Here is a 14,587-nt window from a genome sequence, read left to right on the forward strand (position 1 = left end):
TTCAGCCACAAGAGAAAACAAATCCTATCATTTGCAACAACATGGATGGAGCTTGAGGGTATTATGTTCAGTGAAATAAGCCAGGTGGAGAAAGACAAGTATCAAATGATTTCACTCATCTGTGGAGTATAAGAACAAAGAAAAAACTGCAGGAACAAAAGAGCAGCAGAATCACAGAACCCAAGAATGGACTAACAGTTACCAAAGGAAAAGGGACTGGGGAAGATGGGTGGGAAGGGAGGGATAAGGGGAAAAAGGGGCATTACAATTAGAATACATAATATGTTGGGGGGGCATGGGGAGGGCTGTACAACACAGAGAAGGCAAATAGTGATTCTATAGCATCTTATTACGCTGATGGACAGTGACTGTAATGGGGTATGTGGTGGGGACCTGATACTTCGGGGAGTCTAGTAACCATAATGTTGTTCAAGTAATTGTACATTAATGATACCAAAATATAAAAATATAAAAATAAAAATTTACAATATGCTATCTATCCATATAGCCTTTTAGCATGACCAAAATGAATTAGATCTTAAACTTCAAATCAAAATCCAAATAATCAAATAGACAAAGATTCTGATGGAACATCTTTCATTAAATAATAAGACCATTTCTATGGAATATTAAGGCACGTGCTTTATCTATGTATAAAATATAGAGTAATGCATAAACAATGAGCAATGACTCTAGAAAAACTTGGACAAATGACTTTCTCATATGACCTTCAAACTGTGTGGTAACCAGAGAAGGTTAAGGCACCCAGCAACAATTTATACTTACTGAATACAGACAGTGAAGGAAGATTTAATCTGTCTACATTTTATAGCTACTCTAAACTTGATGCTTATAAAAACTTCAACATTTAATATAAATGAGTCTTAAGAATCATATGCAGATGGTTTGGGAGTGTCAAAGTCAAATGAACTAAGAATTATATAAACTAACATTGAACATATCTGTACCACTGGAAAGAAAAGATAACATTTTTGTAATCAAATGAACATGGAGTCAAGGAGGTAGCAAGGGAGACCTAGGACCCTAGAAAATGAAGACCTGCATTGTACAGACAGCTACATGAACTTTTTTTCAAAATATATATACAATATAATTTTTAATAAAATTGATTTATTACTTCATATCTGACTGTGATTGTGATTATAATAATTAACTCAAATATGTCCAAGACAAAATTCTATCTACATCACATGGTGAGGGTTTAGCAGATACAATGGTGCTTATGGGCCTAAGTTTTTAACCATCTCACCCAAGAGGGCATGGCCCTCCATCTAAGAAGGAACACACATTAGGTTCAATCATTTTCTAATAAAAAACTTGCTACCTTAGCTAAAGCACATGGTTGATATATACAGTGTTCAACTTCAAACTACTTGCTAAAAAGTATCTACTTCCCTGAAATGATCTGCTAAAATTATTGGTATTTTAAAATTATATGCACTAAACCTATTTTATTACTTAAGAGCTGTGTCTTGTCAAGGTAAATCATCAAAAACTGTGTTTAAACTGCTGTATTTAAAACACACATTCACCCTATTAGGATAAAATACATGTCCCTAACTTGTGTTTATGATCAGTAAAAAAAATAACTAGATGAGGTTGCCTATGTATCTTTGAAAAACTTGTTACTAAAGCCATGGCCCCTTATTTTGGTCAATGATCATTAAATGAAAATACACAAGATGGCTTCTTTTTTATTTAATTTTTCATTTGTTTATATATATATTACCATAAAATCATTATATAGGTATTTACCATGTGTTAGGCATATTCAGTCATAAAGGCATAAAGTGCTTTATGAAAATACATCTACTCCTCAGACACACACACACACTCACTCACACTTATATTTAGTATATATTGGTATATCAAAAATGCTCTGATGGTTGTATGGAACTTCAATATCTCATCATTGAGACAGGGACCATGGGTGTAGTCCGAGTAGGGTGAGGGCCTCTGGAAAAAACAAGGCAGTATATTTGCAGTCAGAGCAATGTAACTACAAGCAAGGAAAACCCCTACTAAACTCTGTGTTAAACATTCAGCTCTAGAGTCATTCTTCAGTGAGATAGTTGGTGTACCCCAGATAAAGAAGAGTAGCACATGTTTATTTTATGCTAATCGTTTATAATCATGTGTAAGATTCACTTTAACATGCTAAAAGGCCCAGGCCTATGTGCTGTCTTCAGATCTGATGAAGTGATTTTGCAAACTTGGCAAACTAATTGAGCATGCAAGCCCAGCCATAACAAAGTAAAGGCAAGAAGGATTCCACCTTAAAGATAAGATTGCACTTAACTTACTCTTTAGCAAACAATGCCTCAGCCCAACTTGGAGGCTGAGCAGGTGGCTTTGTTTCATATGCCCCCCAGACCAAGATGCTGTTATCTCAGGGAGAAATCAACAGAGCAGGAGGTTACTTGTATTAAGTTAATTGTAAATATCCTAAGTCCACACCCCTAAGCTTTTTTTCTTGTTCTGGAAAAATCCTCAACTGCCTATAAAACCCCCTAGACAATGCACCACCCAGGACTCTCTTGTCCCCTCCTGGCTGAGCCAGGAGCTTCATCCTTTCACTTTATCTCTAAATAAAAGCCTGTACCTTGCTCTCGCTCTCCTACCGTGAGTGTTTGTGAAGCTCATTCTTCAGCTTCCTGAACAAGAACCCGGCATCAATCATGTTTTGCTTTGTTTTGTCTGACAGGTAGGGAACTGAAGGCTAAATCCTATAGCTAATTGAACTAATGATTTATAATTAACTAAAAATAATTAATAATTTATCTCTCTTATCTTGGAATAACTATGATTGTATGGCTCTTGCACATTTAGCCTTATTTCAGTTATTTCATTGTATCTTGTTATTGTCATTTTACACATGAAATCTTTTCCAGAAATATAGATTGACGAAAATAAAGTAACAGTTGAAAGATTATCATACATTTGACAAGTCTTTCTATACGTGGGTGCAGCTCCCAAGCAACTTTGCCAATGTGGCTTCTAGAATAAGGAAGCTTTGTTTTAGCCTGATGTTAGTTTTTCTTATTTTAATAAAATATTATATATATGAATAGACATGCAAATATTAAGTCCTCAGTATTCTTTATCTAGACCAAAGTTATCACATGTTAGAATGCATGCTGGTTTGCTTCTCAGTAATTAATTTCTGAAGAGAATATTGAAGATAACTAACAGAAATTAAAGCAATGGTGACCTTTAATTCAGAATATATTGCTTTTTTCTAAATCCTTCTTGAAGTTGAATCAATGTATCTACCAGTCCAAGAATATATTTATATCATATAGCAATTCAAAGCATTTTAATCAGCAGAAAGCTGATTAAAGCCCTATATAGCCTTACATAGTATCTGAGGCTATAATAAAATAAAACCCATGAGAAAAATTCTAAACTTCATAAAATAAGAATGTTTTAATTACAGTCAACCCCCTTTTCATTCTGTATACTATCATAAATAACTTTTTAAAAATAATATTAATCAAAATATGAAGCCTGGTATAATGGAGTCAACATGGGTTGGAAATATAAAGATCCTGATTAAAATTTCAGCTCTGAATTTTAGAAGCCATGACCCTGAGCAAATTTCTTACTCTCTCTCAGCTCAGTTTCTTAATATAAAAAAATAGGAATGCTAATACCCTAATGTGATAATTAAATAAAACAGTCACTATAAAAGATTAATATAGTACCAGCTACACAAGTAAATTAATTTCCTTTCCATTTTACATCCTTAGGAATCCAGCCATGGAGTACATCTTATGCTTTCAGAAACATTTATTCAAATTCCTCCTAAATACCTTGGTGATTGACTGGCTGTCTCATTTATTCAATTCAAAGATTATTTATTAACGACATATTCCTTTTCATGCTCTGGGCACTAAGGACATAGCTATGAGTACTCCCAGACTTTATACAAATAATTTAAAAATGGGCCAAAGATCTTAATATATACCTCACCAAAGAAGACACAAAGATGGCAGATAGGAAATAAGTTTATAAGAAGATGTTCCATATCTGACGTCATCAGGGAAATATAAATTAAACCACTAATTTGAAATACCACTACACATCTATCAGAATGGCCAAAATCCAGAACAACGACAACACCAAATACAAATGAGGATGTAGAGCAACAGGAACTCTTGTTCATTGCTGGTGTGAATGCAAAAACGGTAAAGCCACTTTGGAAGACAGTTTCTTTGGCAGTTTCTTACAAAACTTTCAATACACTCTTAACATACTGCACTCCACGATATTTATCCAAAGGAGTTGAGAATTTATATCCACAAAAAACCTGCACACAAATGTTCATAGTAGCTTCATTTGAAACTGTCAAAATTTGGAAGCAACCAAGATATCTTTTAATAGATGAATGGATAAACTATAATATATCCAGATATGAAATATTATTCATCATTAAAAAGAAATGAGTTATCAAGCCATGAAAAGATAGGAAAGAACCTTAAATGCATATTACTAAGTGCAAGAAGTTAACCTGAAAAGGCTGCATACTGCATGATTTCAACTATATGACATTCTGGAATTGACAAAGCTATAGAAATAGTGAAAGGAAACAATGGCTGGTAGGAGTTGGGGTGTGGGAGAAACAGGAAGAACAGAGAATTTTCAGGGCTGTGAAATTCTTCTGTATGAAACAATAATAGTAGGTACATGCCATCATACAGCTGTCAAAACCCATAAAATGTACATCACCAAAAGCAAACCCTAATGGACTTTAGTGATGATGTATCAATGTAGGCTCACAGATTGTAACAAATGTATGCTTTCTGTGTGGATGTTGATAGTTGGGGAGGCTATACATGCAGGTGGGGATATGGGAACTCTATGCTCAGTTTTGCTGTGAACCTAAAATTTCTCTACTTTTTGTACTAAAATTTCTGTACTAAGAAATACAGTCTACTTTTAAAAGTGAGTGCTAAACAGTACAAACAAAATGAAAGGGTATCAACACCAAATTAAGAAAAAATCCACAATTTGGAGATCAGGCAAAAAGATTACTGTCTGCCTTTTCACTATCAAACTAAACCATTTCCTAACAAGCCCACCTAATGGTTGTACGACTCTCTAGGAAAATGTAACTGTCTGACTTGTCATTTCTGTTCATTAGGGCCCAAACTCTGTAAAATTAATGATTTATAGAAAATTGATAATTACAAATAAGTTTTGTATGATACACATGCTAATGACTTCTGCCAGGTAGAAAAGATATTCCCAAAGATTATGCCTTTATTGTCCTATGTAACATTAAACCAGTCTGTATCTAGATGATAAGTCTAACTTCAGCATTCTTTCTCTTCAGTCCAAATTCACCATGGAATCAGCTTTACTATCCTGCTATATCCTTCATTCATGAGTTAAACAAATCACTAATATATCCTCATTGTATGTGTGTTTTTAAATTTTTAAAAAGTTTACTTTGTCCTCAAAACATTAAGCATAGAAATACCATATGAGCCAGCAATTCCACTCCTAGGCATATAACCAGAAGAATCTAAAGCAAAGACTCCAACAGCTACTTGTCCACCCATGCTGAAGCATTATTCATAATAACCAAAAGGTGGAACAACTTCCCAAGTGTCCATCAACAGGTGAATGAAGAACCCAAATGTGGTTTATATATATGCACACTATGGATATTATTCCATCATAAAGTTATAAAATTCTGCTATATGTTACCACATGAATGAACTCTGAAAACATAACCAAAAAAAAAAATCAAAACTACTGGAGAGTTTGTCCAAAAGTAATTATTAGAGTAGGAATGCAGGGGGAAAAAATAACCATGGAAAGGACATTTAAAAGGCAAGCTAGAATACAGAAAAAGAAAACCCCAAGAATGTTTTAAAGGGCAAAAGCTTTGAGATGGTAAACAACAGCAAGTGCCATAGAAGGTCAAGTACAATCAAACTGAATACTTTCAACAACCGCAGAAGCCACTGAAGATTTTTAGCAAAAACATTCTTGGCAGAGTAGCATATCAAAAGCAAGATTACAGAGGACAAAGTTTCCTATCTATAAGATGGAGCTAATAATACACTCACGTACAGGGTTTTTACAAGGATTAAATGAGATAATATATACAGTACATGATCTACACTAGCCATATTAAGCACTAAAAAGTATTTTGTTTTATTAGGATATATCCTCTAAACTGCTTTCTTTTATGATGTTGGTAACAGTGATTTCTGCCTCCCAAAAAATTTCTGCATGTAGTCTTTCAGTTTGTGCTGTACTATGCTGACTGACCAACAATTATTCTCAACAGTAATCCCCTGTGAGGTCACACATGTTGAAACAGTACTAACATGTTTTATCAAGCATTTGCTACACTCTTCTTGCTTTCAGCTGCACTATGTAAAATTAACACACCACATAAGCCTCTACTGTAATGCTTTATTTTTAGAATTCCGGAGTTGTTGTTATAATGAGCATCACTGAAAAACTGGATGTTGCTTAATCCATTATACCATTTTTGCTCATTGTATCTTATTATTTCATTATGAAAAGTGTGTCAAAATGCTTTTCTATTATCCATGTAGCCACATATTATAATGATTGAATACAAGTTGCAACAAGCTTATATATCTTTTAAGAATGTTTAGAACCTTACAATTTAAATTAATAGTTTGAGCTCGGCATTCATTAAAAGAGAAAAGCTCATTAGTTAACTGCTTTGGTTCATGTTTTATGAGTATTACTAAATAATTGCTAGTTATTGGCATTTCAAATGCTCTATAGTAAGATAACTACATTTGAAATCTATTTATTTTCATTTTTAATTACTCAATCAAGTAATTATAGCATTATCATTTATTTTGTAATGAACAAATTCCCACCAGAAACAGATTTCTTTTATCAGTTGGAAATGACTTAATTGTTTTTAAAGAACTTGGTGACAAGTACTACTCATTGTTCATTCTGAAGAGCACACTATTAGTCATTATCTGGAAAATGGATGTTCTCCAAAATTTTCAGTCCCAATGAACTCCCAAATAAAACTCTCTCTTCAAGGCAACAGAACATTTCACAACAAAGCATTAAAACTGGTTACGTTTCATTGATATTTTAACATTAAGAACTGTTTATATTTCATATTGTTGTTAGGATGGTTTCTCTGGTTACTATAATTTTTACCTAACTCTCACATATGGAATCTTTAACTCATTTGTTTTCTTTACACTATGGTAAAAAAAAATTAGTATACAAGGAAATAAAGCACATCAGCAATCATAGCATCTGGCAGCCTTATAATTAAAGTTCTGTCAACAGAGCTGTTATAAGCCTGGTTTGAAAAGGATTTAAATTTAGTCATCAGTGAGGTTAGAAAAGTTCATGTAAAAATTGCAAGTTAACAAAATGTCAGTAACATTTCTTAGGTTATATTTTAGTGATTTTTCTCAATGTCATGTTTTCAAAAATGTGTAAATATTAGTAACAGCTTGTGAATATTTATTTTTTCTAGACCCATGCCAATATTCCATTTTTATTAGGAGTGCCTGCTAGGAGGTGCAATGGTGCCCCATTAAACTACAGTACTCCGTGAGAGTACCAGTCTGCTGGACTGGCTATACAGAAGTACCCAGCATACTTTAATGTATGAGTGAAGAAATGACTTCTGTGACATTTTGACAGGATATTTGTATCACATTATTTATATCATTAATTTAATTTTCCTCTATCCACTATAACAATGACAAATTATGGGAAGGAAAATATAAAACTTGGACATTTCTCATCCTTCCTTACTGCTTAAAACAATACTCTTACTTAAGATGTTTAATCACCAATGCCTTTGAATAATCTAGCTAGTTAGGACAAAAAAAGATGAAGAGGAAAGGATCCACAATCAAGTATTCTTCATTTAAGGCAGACACTAAAAAAAGGAAATTTGACAAAGAAAAGAGAAAGGGATACAGTATATTTTTAGTTACTGAAAACATAGATATTCTTTCAAACTATGTCCTTATTATGAATAACTTTAATGAGTGAAACTTTTTAGTAATAATTGAATTTTAAAAAACACTGATTATTTTGGCATTTTCATATATGGAAAAATTTATATATATATATATAATCATATAACCCTCCAGAAGCATTTGGGAGAAAGCCATATGTAACAGATAATCCTCCAGCCAAATTTGGGAGAAAAAAATTTAACAACAGTTGTTAATCAGCATGTATATCAGTTTCCAACTGCTGCTGTAATAAAATTACCAAAAATTTAGGGACTTCAAATACCACAAATTATTATCCTACAGTTCTGGAGTTGAAAATACCACAGTAAGTTTCACTGGGCTGAAGTTAAGGTTGTCTGGAGGGCTGATGGCTTCCGGAGGCCCTAAGGAGAGAATCTGTTTCTTTGCCTTTTTTTTAGAAGTTCTTTTCATAGAGGCTGCCACGTTTCTTGGCTAGCAGCCTCTTCCTTGCAAAACTCCAACTTCATTCTGCCTTTTATCGCATCTTCTACTACTGATCGATCCTCCTGCCTCCTTCTTAAAAGGCCCCCTGTGATCATACTGGGCCCATGTGGATGACCAGGATAGGCTTCCTTATCTCAAGATCCTTAATTTAATCACATACATAAAGTTTCCTTTAACATGTAAAATAACATAGTCACAGATTCTGAAGGTTAGGATGTAGACATTTTTGAGGGACCATTATATAACCTACTACAGGGTACAAACCCTGAAGATGAACAGGAAAAAAAAAATAAGTATAAAACATTTTAAGGTTTATGTATCTAAGACAAAATAGAAAAAAAATTGGGACAAATAAGTCTAATACTATTCTATAATAAATGAAATTATGCTGGGAAGTTTATAATAAAAGCAATAAACTATAAGAATAAACTATTAGTATTAAGAGTAACATAATTATATAATAGTAAACTAAAAGACATGCTTTAAGAAACTTGAATCTCCACATAGAAGGAAATTTATAAAGTAAAATTGTTTAAAAACAACAAAGATGAGAATTAGAACTAAGAACTAGAGAAGGACTAGGATTAAGCTCTTTTAGTTGATCCCAAGTATGTTTTTTTTTCCTTGACGGGCACAACTGTGTTGCTCAAAAATTGCTGAAGTCTATTATTAAACCAAACAAAAAGTTACGCAGCAGAAAGCCATAAACAATCCGATAGGATCTTGAATTGTAGAGCAATCATAATTCAACATAATTAAAAAGTATGCCTGCGCCAAATAAAGAAAATGGATTATATCGAACAAGCACACTTTTATTTCCATGAAAGAACTCTTAATGTATTTCTGATGAGGTAAAGGGGCTGTGTATAAATTATTACAATAAGTCATAATACCCAATTTTTTCCCCATTAGTGTAATAGTTCACATTTTCAATTATGAAAATTCCACTGATTTAAGCCAAGGATAAGAATTTAATGGAAAAAATCAACAAATACTGTAAACATAACCATAAAGCAGATGCCACCTAGCCTCTAACAAACCATTCTTCTCATTGTTTTGAATGCTCTTATTTCATGTCACAAGCAGTATCATATAAACTGATCAAATTAGGTGCAACTGCTCTAGCAACTTCAAATTAGGATGATTATATTTACTTGACAATTTTGGTGATGCTATTAATGTCAGTAAATACCCTTTACAGTATTAGTAATGATACCTCACAAAAATGTAAGGTAGCAGAATGAAATTGAATGCACAGATATGAGAAATAGCAACCATAAAGCTCTAAATGAGATCATAAAGCAAGCTGAAGGAGCATATAGCCATGGAGGTGTGGAAGAGCTTAAGGAATATTAAAATGGCTGTACTTTTTCCTCCAATATAAAACTGTGGTCTGTGAATAAATGTGAGATTACTTTTAGTTCTGCCAGCAACAGATAGCATATGAATTAAAAAGCAAATAAGCAGGAAGGAATGTTTTACAAGTAGAATTGGTTAAAATTTTCTAACAATGTTATTGCCTACAACCTTGGTTACTTATGTGATAATCAACTTTATACACAAGAGGAGTGGGTTGCCCTCTCTATTCAGAAGTTGCCCTACATCCCTCTGCCACCTGACTTGCTGCTTTTCATGTCTCACATCCATCCTCAAGCTCTGTGTTGTGCGTTCTACTTTCTGGAATAAGCAACTGCTAGTTAAGGTAGAAAGATCTGAATTGGAGAAGAAAGTGTTGGGAAATAGGCTTCCCAAATGTTAACACTTTTTTATTTCAGCAGATACTTGTAGGGGAAATTTCCAGGCAACTCTTAAACAAAACCACAACTGTATAATGGGGCTACTAATAAGCTTATATAAATGTTTCATTTTTTTCTCTAGCATTTTCTTTAGGATGAGAGTCTATTGTGAAATACTACATTAATTGGAAATGCATGACACACAGAGAGTCACCATCCACTAGAGTTAACAATGCTGGGCAAGATACTGTTGCTGTAGTTTTTGTAATTTTTTTCACTCTTTTTAGGGTATGACACATTAAGCACACAACTTCAAGCTCGAGCCTGTCTGATATCACAATGCATGTACTGTCCACCATACTGTTTCCATGAACACATATCCTGCATTCAGATAAACTTAGTACTCTGCTTTCCTATCTTGTTTTGAGGGCTTTGTTGTTTTGTTTGTAAAAAATAAGCTTACTGGCTATTATCAAAATAACAAGGGAAAATTATAGCAAGCAAGTGAAAAAAAGGGAGCCCTTGCATACTACTGGTGGGAGTGCAAACTGCTACAGTCACAGTGGAAGACAGTATGGAGGTTCATCAAGGAATTAAAGATAGAACTACCATATGACCCAGTAATCTCATTTCTGGGGATATATCCAAAGGAAATAAAAACTGTATCTCAGTGACTCCCACATTCATTGCAGCATTATTCCTAATAATCAAAGTATGGAAACAAACCTATATCTCTGTCACCAGATGAATGGATCAAGAAAGTGTGGTGTATATATACAGTGGAATATTTTTCAGCCTCAGAAAAGAAGATTCTGACATTTGCAAAAATATGGATGAACTTGGAAGGCATAGAAACAAGGAAGGAAAGTGGTTGTCAGGGGCTGGTTGCCAGAGAGCACGGGAGGTCAGGAAGGAGTTGGTAGAAGGCTACAGACTTTCAGTTATAAGATGAATAAGGTCTGAGGATCTAAAGTATAACATGGTGACTTTATTGATAATACTGTATCATACAAATGAAACGTGCTAAGGGTAGAGAACTTAAAATGTTCCACTGACCCACACAAAAAGTAAATATGTGAGGTGATGTGTTAATTAACTTGATGAAGAGAATCCTTTCACAATGTATAGATCAAATGAAAAAATAATAAAATGAATCCACCGATTGGAAGAAAAAACAAAAAGAAATATCCTCTTTGAACATAACTCCTGTCCATACATGTATACCTCTTTAGCTGCCCTCCTGAGTCCTCACTATCATTTTGACCAGAGTTTGTAACAAACAGGTAACAAAGAACAGGTTTTGTCTTACTTTTTTTTTCCTTAGGAGGCATTTTAATGTTCTCTATCTAAAATACCTGTGCCTTTTCTAACTATTAAACAAGGCACTACAGCATTTTTTTTAAAGACTGAGCAAATCGAAAAATATGACAGCCACAAAAGACATGTCTATAAAACTCTGTTTTATAGGCATATATGAAATAGACATTGCTAAAGCAAAATAGTACAATTATGATAAAGTAATACATTTAAGTCTCTGGTGAATTTGGCTCTGATTCTAAAATTTTTCGGCTGTGTCTGCACAACACAAAGTGAAAAGCAGATTGGTTTACACCCAGGTCATTTCAGCAAAATAAACAGCATATATAAGTAATTAGGTTCTTCTGTACAAAGGTCTCTAATATTAACATTCTACAATAATAACATTATTTAGTCTATCATTTAGCCAAAACATGTTCAACATGAGCCTATTGTTTAAATTTGCTTTGCAAACTGTTTTATGGTTACTTCAACTCACTTTGTGCTAAGCAAGTAGGAGAATGTATTTGCTCAGTTATTCAATCAATATTAGCTAATATTAGAAATTATTATACGTTCACTATTTATTGAATGCCTTCTGGGTTTTAAGAATGAAAAAGTAGATGGCACAAAATTTCAATCATAATGTAAATTAGGGATTAAAATACAGCATAGAGAATATAGTTAATTCTGTAACATCTTTCTTTGTTGACAGTAACTACACTATTTGGGATGAGTATTTAATAATGTAGGTAACTGTTGAATAGCTATGTTGTATACTTGGAACCAATATAATATTGTATATCAACTATACTTCAATAACTAACTAAATCCATTTTTTAAAAGTAAAATACATTGTTCTGACTTTAGGAGGTTTATAGTCCAAAAGTGAATAAAAGGAAAACACAAAAAATAGTTTAGTTCAAGGAAAGCAGCTATCAAATTTAAGTAACAAACAAATGATAAGAGATGAAACATTGGATTGAAAAGATGGCACAAGGTGAGCAGAGTAGCCCTAAAAAGATCTTATTAGAAGAAATGGAGATCACGATAAATAGTAAGGGCAGAGAGCCTGTAATGAGAATTGGTTGACTCCGGTCCCAGCAGTAAGTATTCTGGGTTAGCTACTGTGATGGATATGTGCAGTAGAACAATAGGAAATTATCTAAGAAATTATGAAATATTTTATTATAATCCTCAAATAATCTGTAAGAAGTTCTCCCTTTCCTAATATCTCTCTCTCTAGTGTTTTCAACTCAAGAGAATCAAATAACTAGTGATGGGATCTAGAGAGGTTTGAGTCTCACATTTTGAAGATATTCAATAATTTTTACAAAATAAGATACATTCATGGTACCTCCCGAGCTACGACATGTGTGTAGCCTCCACAAAATGAGAAAAAAATACCCTCTCATTAACTGCCTCAAATTGCAAGATAAAGTAGGAATGTTAACAACAGGTCAGAGTATCTCAGTAGCGGTTGTTTTAGGATTAGTGTGATGGTGCCATGAGAAATAAAACAGGGCACAGAGAAGAGTACAGAGACCAAACTGATCCCCTCAAAGTTTCATCTTGAAAAAAATGTCACCTCTTACTCTTGCAAAGTGAAGTGCTTAGGTAGACTAACCACATTTTCAACCAGTGAGTGCTACAATTGTCTTTTGAGTAATACTTGGTGGTCTGTATCTCATTCTGGAGCTGCTGCCTTCTAGGGTACATCCATGCAATTCAGGTAAACTAAAAAGTCACTGGAAATGAGCTTTGGACTTGATTCCAAAATCTTCTTTTAAATAATTCTCTAAAAGTATCTACACACTAAGAAAAAAACCAATTATTCAGGGGCTAGATACACACTTCTATAAAAAGTAAATAGCATTCTCAACACAATTAGACATAAAAATAAGTGTCATAAATTAAATGCAACATACAATTGCTTTTATAACACATTATGTTGCTATAGAAAGGAAAATATATTTAAATTCTTTCTGTAGTCTGAGATATTCTATGAAAAAATCATACTGTGCTTTAACCATTAATACCAGGCTTTTCATTCAAACCTTATATTATGATTGTCTTGCCAATGGGTTTCAGCCCTGGGCAAGTCTGCTATGGATTCAGTGTGACCAAAGAAAAAGACAGCAAACTGTTCTCATGCTGAAAGGGTTATACCCAAGTTTATTCTCACAGTGGCAGGTCAGTCACTAAAATCCCATTCACTCAGAGTGAGTCTGCATGCAGCAAGCCAGTCTCTGCCTCTGGGCCCCCCTGTCTGCACAGCTGTGCTCTGGGCCTCTCTGCACAGTCGTCCCACACAGCTGTCCTCTGGGCCCCTCTGTCCACACAGTTGTCCCACACAGCCATCCTTTGGGCCTCCGTCCTCGGTGCTGCCACCACTCCAGCCTCTGCTCTGCTCTCCTGCAGCCCTGCCACCATGTTGCGCCCAGAGGACTGGGCAGAGCTCTTTTTATAGAGTCAACAGCCATGTATTGCCCACAGGTGTGCAGTGAGCTAGTCAACCACAGCCAGGTGAGAATCCTGGCCACAGGAACTCTCATTTTATCCACACATATGACTTACAAAAAATGTAAGTATCTCAAAAAATACCAAAAATTGAGCTTTCTTTCTCCCATTTGAAGCATCATTTTGGCATATGTTTTATCAGAGGATACAAATCTAATATTCTGAAACATCAAAAAGTACACTTTATTGAATGTCTTTTGAGACTCAGTAAACCTACTCACAGTACTTTATAGACGTCATTGTCCCTAATATCCAACTGATCATGAATAGCAGCTACTCCCGCAAACTTCTCTCCTCTGTTTCAAGCAAGGAGACTGCATGAAACTCCTTCCCACTCCCTTTACCTTTCCTTACCCTTTCCTTTTGTTACATAATCTTTTCAAGGAACTCTGTTGCCCTAAATTCTCTGCTCCAAACATCACAAAATTCGTACAACAGAGAAAACAAAGATTCTCCTCAGGAAACTGGAGGAAAAGAAAACTGTGAACATGTAGATACTTTTGAACGCTCATACATATAATCATACTAGGGCAAAAACATTGCTCTGGATATTCATTG

General features: G+C 34.2%; 1 protein-coding gene across 2 annotated transcripts in view; it reads right to left on the minus strand.

The window, feature by feature from the left end:
• The window catches only part of GLRB (glycine receptor beta), a 93,784-nt gene that overhangs the window by 33,594 nt on the left and 45,603 nt on the right, over positions 1-14,587 (minus strand). The window lies entirely within an intron of this gene.

This window comes from Manis javanica, chromosome 3 (assembly GCF_040802235.1).
Source record: "Manis javanica isolate MJ-LG chromosome 3, MJ_LKY, whole genome shotgun sequence".
Lineage (NCBI taxonomy): Eukaryota > Metazoa > Chordata > Mammalia > Pholidota > Manidae > Manis > Manis javanica.